A 17,512-nucleotide genomic window follows, 5' to 3' on the forward strand; every position below is an offset into this window, starting at 1 on the left:
ACAGAGTGCCCTGGTCTATGTCTTGCTGGACAGTCCTCCTATGTGGAGCTTGGCAACCGAGAGAATCTCCAAGGGTAATTGACCAGTACTGCTGGATTTCAGTGGTGGCTAAGGAGCAAGCATGGAGAATGAATTGTTGAGTTTTTACAGAGTTTTGAAAAAATCCTGACGTGTTGAAGAGGTAGAATCATAAAACTTCCTTGCTCCTCTGTCTAAACATCGTTTGGTTTGCTGGTATGGAGCTAGGGGCAAGCAGAGGGAGTACAGCTGCATGTCCCTTCTTCGACATACCCTAGTGAGAATGCCACTTCCCTTAGTTAATAAAGTCCCTTATCCAGTATTAAAGGAAAGTAATCTTTCAGTAGCATTTCTGCCACCTCAAAGGGCAATTTAAAAAATAATGTTCTGTTTTGATGTTTAAACAAGCTTCCCCAGCAATTACTTGTTAATAGCATCCAGAGGCTCCAAGTAAGAAGCCAGACCCATCGTCCAGAGCGGTTTATAGTAGCAATACATGGAGTCGGGCAGAGGATTTGAAGGGAAAGAGAATGCTGGGGACAGGGAAAAGGGGGAGGCTTAAAAACCACAAGTAAGTTTGCTAAGTTTATCCAACAACTAAAAATTGGAATAAAAGCCAATGCCATGTTCCAAAGCCCTCTGGAAATATAAACTGTTTTTTTTTAAAAAAGTCATTACTTCCTTGTTTGTCCAGTCAGGTCAGACACAGCAGCTTTCCTGCAGCCTGTATTGTGGAGTCCTCGCTTTTTGCTAAACCTTTGGCAACCCTGTGCCCTTGAGTACTCGGGTGTGGCAGGCAATGACAGCTGACAGGTACAAACTCATTTGCCCCAGGGGTGCCTGGCATGCAAACTCAGAAGGGCTCCATAACATGGAAAAGAAACCACCAAACGTCCAAGAAGAGACAAAGTCCAAGAGGAGAGAGAAACTCTCACTATTTTGCCTTGAAAAGCCTCCTAGTGCCCTCCTCCACAGAGCTGGCCTGTGCTGTGTGTAAGATGTGCTGCTGACGCCCGTGCTGCAGTCCGTACTCCTCCTCAGCCGGGGAATGCCATGCTGCAGTGAGCTCGCTTGCTCCCAGGTTCACGTGGAAGCATTCCAAGCTACTCAGCTTCTGACAGCGCTCCAACTGCTCTACCACGCTGAATTGCTTTACATTACATTGGTTTCCCTGCCAGGAGGCACTGCTGTATTACAGTATGGTCGTCTAGCAAAATGTAAAACTGATTTTTTCACCTCCCAAATACCAACTGACTGTTGCCACTGCAGTCACAACTAGACGCCCTGCTCTGTATTAGACTCTCCTGCTTTTATATGTATGCAAGAGATTTTAGTATCTCCTGCTCAGCTTGCTGCTGCTGCTCTCCCTGCTGTGCTCCCAAAGCATCCTCAGCTTCCAGCCCAAGGTGTCACTACTACTTGAGCTCAAATGCCTAAGCCAGCTCGTTAGGTGCATTATCAGGCAAGCTGACTGCCTAGCAGGAAACACAGAGGTGGGAAAAATAACTAGAAACATAGTAGTGACTCACTGCTTCATTAAGACGGTCAGCTTTTTGCTAAGTCAGAGTTTTAATGAAGTAAGCAGGCTACAGAAGCATTTCATAACAGATTTTTAAGGTATTAAGGAGGCATTTGGCTCCTAATTCTCTTTATTTCAGTGTGCTATGCAGTACTTGTAGGCTGCAAGACAAAACCAGTTCCCTGCACTGCACTGTAGCTAGTTTCCCTTCTACTTTTGAACTATAAAAATAGCCATATTACAATAGAGCAAAGGTCTAGCTTTCTATCTGTTCTTCAGGAGTAGCCAGAACAGTGGGAAAAAAAAGAGGCAGTGAAATAGGGTAGAGTACAGGCAGTCTTTTCCCTTCTTATACCCTCTGCAATTGTTAAAGATTTTCTGATCCCGAGGTTGCATCCAGGCCATCACTTTTAATAAGAACGTATCTGCCCTTCATCGATTTTTGCATCTGTTTAGACTTTTACTATCCATAACACCCTTTGGCAATGTGTTTCACGTGGTAACTGCTACTTGACAGTGTGTGTCGTCTTTGCCTGATTTGATTCAGTTTAATTAAGACAACACAAGAACTGTGAAGAATCCCTCCCTCCTCCCCTTCCCCTCCCCGTTCATGACAGCACAGAACAGCTGCAATTTCTGTAATAAGTCATCTCCTTTCTATGGTGAGAAGAGAAATCCTGTTGACTGACTTGAGACCAGTCTTTGATGATCTCCGGACTGTCCCTGGTCCACCACTGCCTTGGAGAGGTGGCAGTCAGAACTGCATAGTGTTTAGGGCACTGACACACCACGAATTTACACAGCAGCATACTGATGGTTTCTGTTTGGTTTACCAGCTTGGGTAAACATCCAGAGAGTTTGTTGATCACTCAGGGAGTGCAGTGTTTCCTCCCAGCTGGCCCATGGCCTCTCTGTAAGAAGATTTTGGGGACTCGCTTCAGAGAGCGCTCTAAAACAGCCTGCTGGGATGGTGAGTGAACATTTTCATCTCCAAACAAGTGCCACCACAGATCTGTAAACTTTTTACCCAATTCAAGCTAGTAAAAATAAGGATTTTTTTGTGGTTAAGGTTAGTTTTGTTTCTTTTTTTAATACGTGGGGCTTAAAGTAGGCAGAAGTAATTTGTAAAATACTGTTCCAGCATGAAGAGAGAGGAGAATGGCATTCCAGAACCATGAGGGAAGAACCTTGTCATCATCTGCAGAGAGACCACAGCTGAGGTGCTTACTAACTTCCCTCAGCTCGCGTTATGCCTTCTTTGTCTTAAAGAATTAAATTACTATGCAGAGGTGGATTTTTACAATTGCCACCACCGCCCCTCCACACATGCTGGCATTCTGCCTACCTGTGAACTGCTGGATTCATCCCAGCAGGAGACCAAGGCTGCACACAGGGTGGTTGCTTGGCGCTCTCCTGGGGACTTAGGTGGTCATCAGGTGGTCCCAGGACCCCGGGAAAGGACAGCACAAAAGGACAGCTCATTCTGTCACCACAGGCTAAAATATGAAACATGATCTACGTGTTATTTTTTTCCCCATTTAGACCCAGAAAAAGCTTCTGAGCCCAAGTCCTTAACTGATTTTGCTGCTATGTTAGTTGGCTTTATATAAGACCTTCCAACAAACCTTGCCTTCTTTACCTTGCTTAAAAACAAATAGTAACAAAAAATGCTAAAACTTATTTTTTTTTCTTCCTAATTTAAGCTCACCTTTGGTGCAAATTTGCAGGTTGTTTCATCGATGTATACTTAGCTCACAATGTAAGTTCCTCCCGTACTGTCAAATATCTACTAAAACACCAAAATGACACTCCCTCCCTCCCCCATTTCCTGGCCTGCAGAGTGCTCGGTACTGCAGCTACCCCGGGCTTAGAGCTGGAGCAGAGCAGTGTGCTCTGAGTCAAAGCACAGCAGCAGCACAAGCCACAAACACCCTCACGCTGGTCAGAGCGGTACCTGCGGTCCCTTCTCTTCCATCTCCCACTCCTCTGTTCGTTTCCTTGCTCCCAAGAAAGAGCCATTTCTTCCAGTATGACTCGTCTCTTATGAAACTCACAGCTTTCAAATCCCTGCCGCTCTCCCCTTTTCCCACAAGCATGTCAGTTTGCAGATCCTCAAAGCTCACAGTTTCTTCTTTCACCTGCACACCCAGGAGGAAGTCCCACAAGCCAGAGAAGCAGAAAGTACGTGGTTCTCCCCGGCAGGCAGGAAGAAGCATGGGTACACTAAAATCTATACTGACCAACCCAGGAAACTTCCATAAGCTCATCCCAGCAAATGCTCCAGTTTTAAGAAGTTTCCCAGGTGTTCCGATATCAATTAGTGTCCTGCAAGGATCAGTTGGACTTGGCACCATAATGCACACAGCTCACTACACTGCCTCATGAGTCGCCGCTAATCCCAAGAGGCATGCTTCACCAAATATAGCTGCTCCATTTAATTGCTTGGCTTATCTCCCCTCTCTTCTACATGGTTCCTAAAGCCCTTAAAATTAATGATAGATATGCTTGCAGATCAAAATCTCGTGTAATGCCACATGCATCACTTGTTCACGACAGCTCTGTCAGTTACCGTGCTCAGCTGCGATTTCTCCATGCTTCTTAGTAGCAGCTCAAATCCTGCCAAATTTGTGAATGCTGGGAGAAACATCAGAACAGTTCGTATGACCCCAGCTTCAGAATTTCTGGGAAGCATTGTAATGGACCATGAGAAAGGTAACACAAAACAAAGTTACGAGCAGGAACACTGTATCTCAGCATAGCTGATCAGAAAACTGAGCAGGTAATTTGAGCAAACACAGACTGCTGTGAACATGCAGTTAACAAAGATAGCTCAAGACACTTTAACAAAATAATAGCAGAAATACACTTTACTTCCATAGTTAGAAACCTCTCAATCTGAATGAGTAAATGGTTGAAATGACAACCTTTGCACATGGACAGAATTCTGCTAGTGCCCAGAAGCGTCAGATAGCATGCGGAAGCTAGGTGAGTATTGTCAGCCAGTTGAATAAATTGAGATCTAAACTTTCCTTCTGGGTATCTCATTTTCTGAATGTTTTGCATACAGTGCCTGCAAAAATAACATTGGGCGTGTTAAGTACTGGGGAAAAGAGTCCCTTTCCTTCTGCTTCTGAAGGAAACTAATGTGGGACAGAGCATCACTTTTACTCAATGGGATGAGAAATTCCAGCAAATCCCTTGCTGGATCTCTGACAGACGCAATTCAGAAAGTCAGCCAGAGACCAGCCCACACCCATCACCATTGCTTTCCAAGGCTGGAATGAGATAAAGTTGCATTTAAGTTTCGCACTCGGGCTCAAATGTTAGTCACCTCAGTTCTCTCTCTTTTGAAAGACATACATGTGTTTATACACACGCAGACACACACATCACTTCTGGTATTTTTTCTGAACTTTCTACTCTTTGTAGGGATTTTCCGAAGTTTGAGTCACAGGACTAGTTACTTGCTGCTATCTAGGAAGGTGTGCACAAACAGGTAAGGAAACATCTCCTGCCTCATCTTGGACTTCTGTCCAGGCTTTCATCTGCAAAAGTCACTATGTGCAGTTTGCTCACATCCCCATTCTTTGGTAACTGATTAAGGACATGTTATTTAGCTTTAGCATGAGCCAAGAAAACACATTTCTTCATAGCTGAAAAACATCTAGTTCCAGCTCAACTGGTTTTGGAGAAGATTTGGCTGAGAAGAATGAGGATGCCCTCCTGGAGATAGATGTTCTGGCCTCTTGTGGGTGTGACTCTCCCAGCAGGACTTGACAATTCATCATGTTATTGCAGAAAATGCATGTGAGTTCTGTTAATAGGGTCCTCTTCCAGTAAAGACTCTAGAATCTCTGTTCACCTGGTGTCATTGTTCCAGAAGCAGAACTATTACTGCTGGAAGGGAATGGGCTCTTCTAAGCCACAAAAAGAGGACCATGGGTGAATTTAGTTTGCAATTTGAGATGAATGCTTCTTACCATCCAGGACATTTGCAAAAAATGGCTTCCCCTGTTCTTAGTTTCATGGATAAACAAATCAAGTCTTTCAATGTATATTGAAAATAGCCATAAGGATTTGCCATCTGAAGCAGCTGTACATTTTGCTCCCTTTCCATACCCATTGTCTACAAGTAAGCATTTCTCAAGTGGTCATCTAGAGGAGCTGGCAGAGGGAAAGCTCAATGCCTAGCCAAGCTGACTCTTCAAGTAAAACATTTGGACAACACAACGATGAAAGTCTTGGAGATATTTTGCAGTGGCTTTGCTATGCTCAGTTTTTCTTCAAAGAAATGTTCTTAAGATTTTCTTGCAAGCTGGTAATTTTCCTGCTGTATCAAATTTCCTTCCCTCCTTCATCTATCTGGGAGAAAATTTAGTTGGTATATGAACATTTGCATGGCATATTTATTTGTGCTGGGAAAAAAAGTTGAGTACAGAGGTGGAGAAACTTGCCTCAAAGTTACAATGGCAGCTGCAGAGCTGATGAAGGACCCCCATCCCCAGTCCCTTAACTATTCATCATCTTGCAACTAAACAAAAGGATAGCCAACGGGCAGTTAAATAAATGACAAACCTGCACAGCGATCTGGCTTCATCTGCCAGAGCTAAAGCTGCTTCTTACAGTCAGTGGCAGAATCCCATCCATCTCCTCTCAGAGGCAAGCCCTGAGAGCCGCCTAGCAGCATGCACTGGTGACACACAGAGCCCATGATCTATCCATGGAGTTAGGCAGAAAGTAGTATCCAAGGTACCTATCATGGCAACATCTAAATGCAAGTATCAGAGCACTTTACAGACAAAAAGGTCTTCCCCCCAGGCTGTTTAAAATTTGCATGTTCCTGTGCAGCACTGAAGATAGCAGCAGTGGTGATTCATTAAGATAATGGTTTAAGTAGGAGGCTTAAGAAAGTCAGGGTGGATTACCATCCAAAGGGCTGCAGTTGGAGCTTCTCCACTCCAGCCTGCCACCTTCCATTTTATGGGAAGGGACAAATTCCAGAAGTCCAAAAGAGAATTATGAATTAACAGCAACTATATCACAACTACAATGCATTAAAGTACAAGAGCACCATCTCTATTCCAGCTCATCCTCCTTAGCAAGGTCAAGCACAAAATTTTGTGTTAAAAGAAAATTTTCTTTGGCATTATAAGTTATTGTGTTTTTTTTCTTGTTTTTTTTTTTTTTTTTTTTCAATTAGTTTGTTGGTATAGGTTCTCCTTAAAAAAACTGCATTTTTTAAATCTAATATTATTTTCTGTCCCTCTTAGAAACAATAGTTTTCTTCTGAACAACTGTCTTTCCCCACTATTGAATAATCAGACAGGTTTGATAAATTGATTGCTCCCCACATAAAACTGTAAATATACACAAGGAAAAAAGCATACAAGTCCTTTCCACACCCCAAAGTTTAATGCAGTTGTGATCAGTTACGAGCTGAAACATGTTTTCTGTCCATAACGTGGGGTTAATGCTGAGACAGTGACAGGTAGCTAATATTTATCCCTGCTAAGTGAGAGGCCTTTGCACAGTGATTTTGTTACAATACTCAGTTGCCGTCTAGAAAGATGCACAGGCAACCCATTTTGCTATTCTTCTGCTCACTCGTAATAGTTGCAATAGGGCATCCCAGCGCATATTGCCCCACTCACCGCTAGCTGTGCTTGGTCTGAACGTCTTCTAGGCACTCTATCCCATGCTGATTCAGTACAGAATAGCTTCCTAGAATACAATTATAGAAAGAGTAAGGGTTTGTCTTAAAAAGGGATTATTCCAGAACAGCTATTCCTTATTCCCAATCACCTCTTCATTAGGATGAAGTTAACTGGGAACAGCTCTTCTGCTCAGATTTGTAACTTACCTTGGTCTGAATCAGTGACCCTGTGTAAATGTGCCCTTAGGTAGTACATTATCATACAGTCATTGTGATGGGCTTGTCAATAAAAACAGACTCCTAGTTGCAATGAGAGTAGAGCTGCTGTGTGGACCCATCTCAGCTGACTTTGTTGTAACTTGGGCAGCTTACAGGATCAAGAAATAGGTTTAAAAAATAGTTGTTCCTATAATGTTAGGTCTCATCAGTACTGCATGTGACATTTTCTAACTTAGAAGTCTTTGGGTCTGCTTTGTTCAAACTTGGTTTATTCCTTAGATATATGGACACTTTAACAGCAGGGAAATTTTGAGTTCTGGTTAGCTTCTTTGTTTATTAAGTTCTTAGCTTGCAAGATTTCTCATCCAAAAAAGGCTGAGAAAGTACCTGGCACATCTTGGATGCTTATTGAATACATTAAATAAATCAAACGTTTTATGATAAAATTCCACTCCCCCACACCAAACAGATGTAGGTGCAAGTCAAAGAGGCTTGAAGAATTGCACTAAAATTGATTTTGCTCCAGTTTTCCCCAAAGGAAAAAATTTGTGTGTGGGTTGAGACAAAAACATGGAAAATTTCAGCTATCACGAACAACTGAGAAGAGAAATGGAAGAAAGACAGAAGCCAAAACTGAACTTCACATTCAGACTGCATAATTTATATTCTCTCTAGTGTTCTGTATTACAGGCATTCCTGGACTTAAACGTAAAGTGAAAGACTTTTCCTTGGGCTCATCACATTTATAGAGAAAAGTGCCAAATAGCTTAATGCTGGAGCCTTCCAGCCAACTCAGGGGAAATCGCAGATCCATAGAGAACTCTTTGCTTGATAACAGATTCTGAGAGGCTGGAAAAGAGAGGACCCAACATAGCAAGGACAACAGCTACAAAATTGGGTGGAGTGTCGCTCAGAGATACTCATGAAGTCCTACAGCACGAAATTCTGAGAACATCTACCACTTGAAACATATTCAAAACCATTACATGTACAGGGAAGGGACAGAAACAGAACATACTCTGTTAAGGCTGCATCTAGGCTGTTAGGGTATGATTTGGTTTGCCCAGCTGTCAAGCACCACAGCCAGTTCTTCAGGTGGTGCTAGGTATTGTTCTGTAAGCGGGGCCCCTGCACAGTTGCACCTCTCCTGGGAACTGTGGCCTCAGGAGGAAGCTTTCCTGCCTCATTGCCCAAGGAGAAGTCCCTGCTCTTGGGTCCACTATCATGCTGTTGTCACTTTACGCACCAACTCCAGGGATAAACAGCACTTCCCACTTTGACCCTCTGCACAATTTCCTATGCCAGAGGCCCGTGCCCAGGCAGAAGGTATCAGTGGCCAGAGTTGAGCCATTTGCAAGGACAACACTGGCATCTCAAGGAACTCTCTGACAAAGACAGGCAGAGCACTCAGTATTTCAGGGCAGCGTTCAACTGCCAGATCCACAAGACCATTTTTTTATATCCCTGCAATTCCTTGTTCATCCCACACCTCCCACATCCACACTGACAGAGCTGGTCCATCCCGTACACTGAGTGAATCAGGGATCCTATGTCAAAAAATAGCAGGTGACCCAGCCTGCAATTACTTGGTCGCAGTATCTGTGTAACTTTCAGTCTCCTTTTGCACACAGGCAATCTTAGTCCACATATGTATTATTTTATAAGCAACTTCTATGGTCTCTTTTCCCTATAGGACAGAAATTTAAGAGAGACGTGATACTAATGGGAAAGGGCAATTATAAATATATGCAAGTCAGATCAGGAAAAAAAAAAAAAAAAGAAAGAAACTGAAACCACTTCCAGTCTCTCTATCCAACAAATTCCACACTCTCATGGTCTCTGGCACTACTTCACAGTAACCCCAAAAGATGTTCACCTGCTCCCACGGCAATAAGAAACAAACAGTGAAACAGGAACAAAGAAGCTCCCACCTAGGATGACCGACATAATCCCCTGACAGTATATCACAGAGGGAAAACCTTATTATCATTAAAGCAGAGGAAAAACAAACACACATGCACACACACACAGCTCCACTGCTGTGCGCTACTAGCATCCTCCCCATTTTCTATACACATCTAATATCAGGAGATTTATATTCAGGCCAAAAGCTCACACTGGCAGGAGAGGAAAGTACTTTGGAGAAGAGAGGGGAAGGAAAAAAAAAAGCTTACAGTTTCTTGGCTTGTGATCAGCAGGCTGGATGCATTCTGTGGAACTAGGCCAAAGCGTTAGTTATTATATTCAAGAGAACATCTGAATCCCAGCTCAAGGGAGCCGAGTTTGTGGCTCTCATTTATGCTGTATATCAATTGAATATCAAACCACATTTTCCGCCTTCTGAATAATAAAGCTTAATAGTTTGGGACTCCCATATGGTCTATTGTTAAAATATTTCCAAACACTGGCTGCTGCTTTATTTCTGAAGGAAAGATTTCTCTTTCCTCTTCAAGCTTTACTTGTTTAAAAGATGCTTGTAGCAAAAGCTAAATATATTCATCTTTTAAATATTTCCAGAGTTCTAAGGAGGGCTGAAAAATGAGGGGATAAGGAAAAGCAAATACATTTTTTAAAGTGGCTCTTTTTTTTTTTTTAATGTCACATGCAAATGTTTGTTCCAGGCAGAAGCAGCTGGTGCCACCAGGCTCTGCTGTTCAGAACAGGGGGTGCAGGAGCTTTCAGAACCCATGAGCTGTTCTAACAAAGGAAGACCACACAGACTCAAGCCATTCACAAAAGGACCCAGGCCGATTATTTGACTATTACTTACAAGGAAGCTTGGCCAGTAATGTAGGCAATAAATACTGGAGAAACCTGTTCTGTGCATAACCCAGGTTTCTCTTTTCACAAGTCCTGCTCTCTAATTAACTACTCATTCCTGGAGGGCATTGCTGATGGATGGAGTGTATCAATTTGGTATACTTTAAAAAAAAAAAAGTTAAGAAACTTGTTAAATAATAAAAGCATTAGCATACTAAACACTGTAAACACTGTGCAGTGTGTTAGGAACAGTAACTAGTGCTTCTTCCCAGTCACACCACAGAGGAATATTCCTGTTCTTCCTATTTGGAAAAATAAAATAAAAAAATTAGTGGCACAGAGATTCTCTAGCTTGCGAGGGCTTCCGTGCCGTGAGAAATGTTCAACTTCTAGCCCTGCTTTCACCCCTGTTCGATTAACGTGGTAGAGCTCAACCGCGCAGTGAGCAGAAGTGAAACTGCACAGCACAGCCTGGTTGTGCGCTGGGGTGAACCTCAGGTCTCCACCTCACCCCACTCTGCCCTCTCTCAGATAAGCCTCAAGCTCTCTCTGATGGAGCCCTTGGTGCAGCACCAGCTTTCATTTCTGCTGGTCACCCAGCAAAACAGAAGATGCTGTGCTAGGCATGGCCAGCAGCACAACAGTACAAAAATGCAGCAGCTCCTAGGGCCCAGGGACCTGCATAGAAATTTCCGCTCTCTCCTTTCTCTTCTGTTATTGCCCTCATTGCTGCTTCTCATTCCTGTCTCTTACTGCCTGCCTTCTGCCTGCCCGCTCCCCTCCATCACCTCTCTGTATCTGCCCCACCATCACCTTCACCGCTCCAATGTGCAAGTCTTCACAGTCAGCGGTCCTAACCCTCAAACTGGCTGCTCATATTCATCAGCTGCCTCCTCCCCAGGAAGGAAGAAATTCCAGTATTTCAACATTTGCTCTCATCCCAAATTAGGGAGAAAAACTGAAATTAGAGACTCTTCGTAGATGGAAATTCACAAGTAAAAAAAAAAAGAAAAAAAAAAGAAGAGAAACCTATTCATGAACATCAGTGCATTTTGTCTTATTTGAAATGGAATATTTTGACATTTCTGAAACCAAGGTTGGTTCATTTTGTTTTGGTGACCTGACCCAAGAAATTTTGCTTTGAGTCAGTACAATGTTGAACTGCTTTTATTCTCACAGTGGCTTCTGGGTCTGTCTCCCTGGCTGGAAGGCAAATCCCATAGCACAGAGGTGCCCCATGGCACAGTGTGGTCTCAGGGAGAGCTGTACGGGAAATCCAGGGCCCTTAGAGTCCAGAGGAGGACAGGTACATCAGAGTGCTGCTCTCTGAGCACCTGTGCATAGCATAGACCTGTCACATAGCATAGACCCGTCAATGTAATATTTCTGGTAAAGAGCAAGCTTATTAGTTTTACAGGTGAACAGAAGTCTAGAATTGGGCTTTTCTAAGAGGAAAAAAAACAGTTTCTAATTCAAAGAAACTATTTTTCCCTGAAAAAGCCACTCCAAAGGAAAACTCAGATCAGGCTCAGACCAACCACAGCAGCACCTTCGTTCGGGCACTCGAACGCGCTGTCTTAAAAGCAATCCCATGAACGAAGCTCACTCTTACAGAAATTTCCCCAGCAGAGAACTTAAATCGCAGCAACACCAGCACCCCTCCGCCTCCTACACAGCTCCTGGTGTGACCCAAGGACTGTAGGATTGAGTTAATTGACCAAGTATAATGTCTGGTTTAGAGAGGGTCTGACAAGGATGGAGGTTGAGGTTTTGCAACAGATGTCTGAATCTCGCTTCCAGCCAAGGCATGGCCGTGGCTTTTGCATTGGTTAGGAAGAGGCGAGTGCTGGTGGAGCTGCTGAAGGCTTTGATATCTGCCGCAAACCTAAGGGGTGCCACCAGCTCGTGCTCACCAAACTGTTCTTAAAACAAGGCAAGAAGATTCAAGGAGGTTTAGTGCACGTTCACAGAAAGTTAATTTAGCACTTTTCCTGCAGAATCTGTAATGGTTGTCTTGCAAAGTGTGTTTTTACCCCTAGTTCTGTGTATCTGAGAGGAGGTAGAGAGAGTGCATGTGGATGCATGGTTTTGATTTACTTTAAAAAAAAAAAAGAGAGAGAGAGACACTTAGCCTGTAGTTTTAGTGTTGGAAACTGTAATAAACCTCTCTTTTTAAACCCTATAACCTTGTGACTGTTTTATAGTTATAAGGAATCATAACCAGAGAAAGATTTAGCCTAACAGTGATCTGCCCTCAAAGACATTAATCTGTCACATCTAATAGAAAGGGAATAAGGAGACGAACCTTTTCTCTGAGCAATACAAACAGATGGCGCATGGCTTTGGTGGGAACTTACTGAAAATTGCCCCTGTAACAAGGGTGCATTTGGCAGTGCTGTGCACCCAAAGACGCTGCTTTTGAGTCAGTGAGAAAGGTATCTCTGTATGATTTCCTTGTGTTTTAAAACCTGAATTCTTTATGATCGTATCTCACTGCTTTTGTGGCTGACACATCCAACCAGCTTTCCACCCACTTTTTCACCCCCTTTCTGCCAGTAAGATTGGATCTTCCTTCTGTGTGTAATTTCTACGTCTTCTCAAATTAATTCTTCACTTTTGGGGAATCAGCAGAAGATAAACAAGTGCATTGTGCCAACACGTTAAAGCTCATTTTTCTATCAATATTTCAAATACAACTTCATTTGTCTGGGCTTCTGGTCTTTTCTTTCTTACCTCATAAAGCATACTAAAGTCTTCAAGTTAGTTTTTCTTTTCTGTCTTTCCTGTGCCTTATAGGGGAAATAAAGGGTTTATTTTCTCTTCCCTCTTCTTCCCCCAAACTTGAATCCCAAACTTCTCTGGTTTAATATTTTGTGTTCTCTCCCTCCTTCTCTTAAGCACTGTGTTCCTCCAGACTCGCAGTGAAAACCATTTCTGGATCACTTTGCTCTGGGTTCCTTCCTGTCCTCCAGAGAAGCAAAAAATGGCTCCTGGGACACTTTGCTCTGTTTCCTCTCATGGAAGAAAGCCAAAGCTTACTCAACTCTTTTCCTCAGGTCTGCCACTCAGCCCACTAACCTATCCCCATTTTCCACCCACACCGAACAAGCTGCAAGGTTTCCAAACTTGTCTGAAGAGCTTAGCCCTAAATTCAGCTCGTTGTCCTGTAAGAGACCAGACGTGAAACCAATACCAATGCTTAAGAGTTCTCATGATATCTCCAAGCAGGTGAAGACCATTATTGTCAGATTCCTAGCATGCAACGAGGCCGACAGGGAGCACTGAAAGATACGGGGCAGCAAGAAACCAAATTCACTTGCAGCTGCAGTCCACGAGAGCAGAATGAATTCAGAGGGGCAGTAAACTTAGACGCTGGTTTTCCAGACCAGTCAGGGGCGAGCTGGTGTTGGAAGACCCGAGGTAATCCCCAGCTTACCCCTCAACGCAGTCACAGGGAGCAAATGTCACTTTGCATGGTGCAGCATGCCAGCCAGGGAGTGTGCTTTAATTGCACGTTAATGAACATCGGCATGGAACCCAGCTTCCTTCCTCTCCCTATTTGTGATATAATTAAGATCCCGAATGAGCATTTTGCTTTAGCCTGCAACAGTAACATAGTGCAGCACTGGAATAACAGGAAAGGGAGAGAATAAGGAAAAAAATCCAGGTGGTAGACACTTACTGCTCCGGCCACTGCAAAAAGTGGAGGCTTGAGTGCACATTTTTGCCTGATTGCATAGCTGTCTCTGCTACCCATCTAATCTGCTTAGAAAACTGGTTTTGAAGGATATGGTTCAGACATACCACTCGCATGGGGGGCGGGCGGGTGATGAGGGGAAAAAAAAGTGCTGCAGCTGCAAAAGATAAAATAGAGACAACTAATTTTCTCAGAGGTTGCAACACAACCTCTCCCCCTCCTCCACATGCAGTCACTGCACTGGCAGGATAAGCTGGAGATTCTCCAGCGTAAGCAAGAAGGCACAATGAGGTGTGCAGGCCCTTCCCCACCCCGATACCCACAGCCCTTGGGGGTACCACAGAGAGCGCAGGCTGACAGCCCAGCCACTCAGAGGGAGGTGGTGACATTCCTCTGCCTGCTCCTTTCAGTTGCGTTACCATTTTTAAGGGGGGGACGTGAGAAAGGCACACTGCTAGATGTTACGCTGAGACAATAACGAGCGTTAGGGAGTTGCAGGCTCCTGCTGTACCAATTGGTGGCTGGGCTCTGAACGTGCATTGTGTGATCCGATTTCTCCTGTCATCCAAGCCGTTTTGCAAACCCCAAGCATACGTTCGTGTAAGCCATGTGTCCTGAAATTTAAACAGCTGAAGGGGACGGGAGGGGTCGGGACAGAAGAGGACCACTGGATTTCTGGTGACAGTGTCTAAAATATACATTTGCACAAGGAAGTCTCACTTTAGATAGTCACTTAGCAAAACAACTACAGCTGCTGACAGGCAAGAGGTACAGTTTCAAGTGACCATCAGACGTAAAATAGGCCAAATAAATTACTGCAGCCTACAGGAAGCTGGTGGGTGTGCTCCCACAAATGCAGCAGAGATAACAAATGGATTACCAACGGGTGACCAATGTCAGGATGAGCAGACCCTGATTTCAGTTACACCGTAGCAATGATATTACCTAAGATCTAGCAGAAGCGAAACTGAAATGAGAGTCCGACCCAGGATGTCAGGGAGGCAGCTGCTTTGGGTTTTTAATGCCTAGAATTTCAGCCCAGTTTGCTTTGTTTCAGGAGTTTAAGCTGTCTTCAGCAGAAGGGCAGGCAGCCTCTGCCAGCTGCCATGTGATCTGTAAGGGTGTTTTCTAAATGGATTTGGACTTCTTTTGGGGTGGGAATGGGGAAAAAGACGAGGGGATTTTTTTGTGATGAAGGCAGACAGCATGATAAGTATATTGGCATTTTATTGTCCCTCTCCTCAAAGGTATATTTTCCTTAATTTCCATTCCCTGCCATATATACACTTACTCTCTCCTTTGTGCTCTCCTATATGTAGACCCATCTGCTCCTTGAAAGTATGAAGAATGCCAGTTCTGGTCTTTGTGGGGTGTTTGAGCTTGCACTGTGTGAGTGCTTACTCTCTGACTGAAGTGAAATACAAGTTTTTTTCTACATGTGTATAAATAATTTTTCAGCTTTCCAAAATATTAATTGCTTACGGAAATTAAACATCTGCTAGCAATAAAATCCCCATACAAATGAGAAGATAGTTTCAGTTTGACTAAAATGCTTTTCTTTGCTAATTGCTAAAAATACCACTTTCTTGTCTGCTATAATGGCAAATTCATTAGTTTGCCAATTATCAAAATATTTCAGTCCTTTCATGACAGAAATGAAAAGGTCCAATTCATATCTCCAAGCAATTCCTACAGTCCTGCAAAACCACATGAGAAACTGGCTGTTACATCTAGTCACAAAAAGTTTTCAGAGCAGAGACTGACTACGTGGGTAGCAGAGTCCACCTGCACACCTCTCCTCTGTCGCCCACAGTCCCCCAGGAGTCTGCCAAATTTTCTCAAGTATTATTCTGCACGCCACAGCTGCTGTGGCAACTAGGTGCTGCAAGTGCAAGAGGCGCCAAAATGCTGATAACATGAGAATGCTTAGAATAGCTGGTGCCAGAGGGAGAGAAGGGGCACACCAGCTGAATGCACATCGCACAATGAAGTAAGTTAGTTGGGTAAAAGCCCCCCATATGGTTGCTTGGGAACATAGAGCTAAAAGGGCTTTCACTGTTTTGAGAACTGCAGATCTCCTCCAGCTTATCATCTCACTCTCTGCAACTTGATGCAAAACCATGAAAAAAAAATGGAGAAAACACAGCATTTTATTATACAGGAAAAGCACTAGTCCTTTGCATGAGTATGTCTTCTGCATTCAAGAATCCAAGAACGAAGCTGCAGTACTTGCCCTTTATCCACTTAAGGGATGAAAGGCCAGGCCTAACTCTCTCAAGGTCAAATAGCAAGTTCAGCAGCAAAAGATGACGAGGACTCAGTTACATCCAAATCCCATTCACCAGTTCTACCCATCAGATCGAGGAGACGTTAAACACCCTCGTGTGTCAAAAATGACTAATGCCCTCGCAGGTCAGCCTGTGAGAGAGAAGTGGGAACTCACACGTCTCCTTCCTCTGTCCCCAACCCCTCTCTTCCCACTCCAGTGTCGTTCCAAAGGCCACGTGATGAGATTTCCCTAATCAGCAATTAAACAGTTAACGCTTACATTACAGCAGATGGAACTGGAGTTGCTGCAGGGAAGGTATGCAGAGGGAAGGAGGAGAAAAGAGACAGCAATGGGGAAAAAGCAGGCACAGAAACAATCCTGAAGGAAAGCAGTTTTCCCACTAAAAGGAGTGATTAGTTGACTAGACAATGTAACCCTTAAGACTTTGTCTAGACTCGGATAAAATGCTATATTATAGAACATGCTCGAGAGGCATCATGGAGGCAAGGCTCACAGCCTTTAAGCTTGTGGTAGCCAAGGCAGAGGCTAATTAGGACGTGTTCGCTAACACGTCCTGATGTTCCACGCTTCAATCCTTGCCCAAGAACTCAAGGCTATGCAAAGCAAAGGTCTCTGATGTTGTCTTAGTGGTCGTAAGGGCAGCGCTATGACATGGTGCAAAGAAATCAGAACGGTGAGGATCAGCCCGAGTGTTAACACCCAGAATTTTTCATATGCTCATTGAATGTCTCTGAATATGTGTGTCTAAAATATTCGTCAGTATCTTACTGTTCAACCTGCTATGACATTTTTCCTCTAAAAATCTAATCAGAACTCCAAATGCCAATAGCAAAAGAGGCCACAGGCTAACAGCCTACACTCTTGTGAAACTTCTCCTTTTGCTCCAGTGTTTGCTCAGGCAGATTTGGGAAGGAGGGGGTGGGGGGGAAAGAAGAGAGGGTGAAGAAAAGTGTGCCCAGGGCCTTAGCAACACCATCATTTTGACAATCCACTACCAGATTTGTAATTAAAAGCAAGTCCCACCTCACTAGGGCAGCCAGATGCATCCACAGAGAACTTGTTCAGAGACTCGTTACAATAAATACCAGGAGAATTACGAATGTTGTAGCTTCTTCTTAACCCTTCCAGCAGTATTTCGGGAACCGCCTGTCAGTTTGAAAGACTGATCGTTTTTCTCTCAGCTTGTTGTAGGCTCTAGGTGTGCCCCTAACCAAATAGGCTTACCACTTAAAAGCTTAATTGCACCTGTGGCTTAAACCTTATCCCAGACAGTATTTGGGAGCATTTGGATTTGGGCGTTTCAGGTGTGGGACTGGGGCCTGCATTCACAAACAGAGCTAGACAAGTCAGAGTAGG

General features: G+C 43.8%; 1 protein-coding gene across 15 annotated transcripts in view; it reads right to left on the reverse strand.

Moving 5' to 3' along the window:
- HIC2 (HIC ZBTB transcriptional repressor 2) overlaps positions 1-17,512 on the reverse strand; it is a 73,718-nt gene that overhangs the window by 24,970 nt on the left and 31,236 nt on the right. For 5 of the 15 annotated variants that reach the window (XM_035556622.2, XM_035556617.2, XM_035556629.2 and 2 more), the window contains one exon: positions 7,189-7,258. The exons of 8 other annotated variants lie outside the window; for them this stretch is intronic. The gene's annotated coding sequence lies outside the window, so the exon portion shown is untranslated. Of the gene's footprint in view, positions 1-2,882; positions 3,034-7,188; positions 7,259-17,512 lie in introns of all 15 variants that reach the window. 2 more of the 15 variants (XM_035556616.2, XM_035556628.2) reach the window with 1 other exon arrangement.

The sequence above is a fragment of the Cygnus atratus genome, chromosome 17 (assembly GCF_013377495.2).
Source record: "Cygnus atratus isolate AKBS03 ecotype Queensland, Australia chromosome 17, CAtr_DNAZoo_HiC_assembly, whole genome shotgun sequence".
Taxonomy (NCBI): Eukaryota; Metazoa; Chordata; class Aves; order Anseriformes; family Anatidae; genus Cygnus; species Cygnus atratus.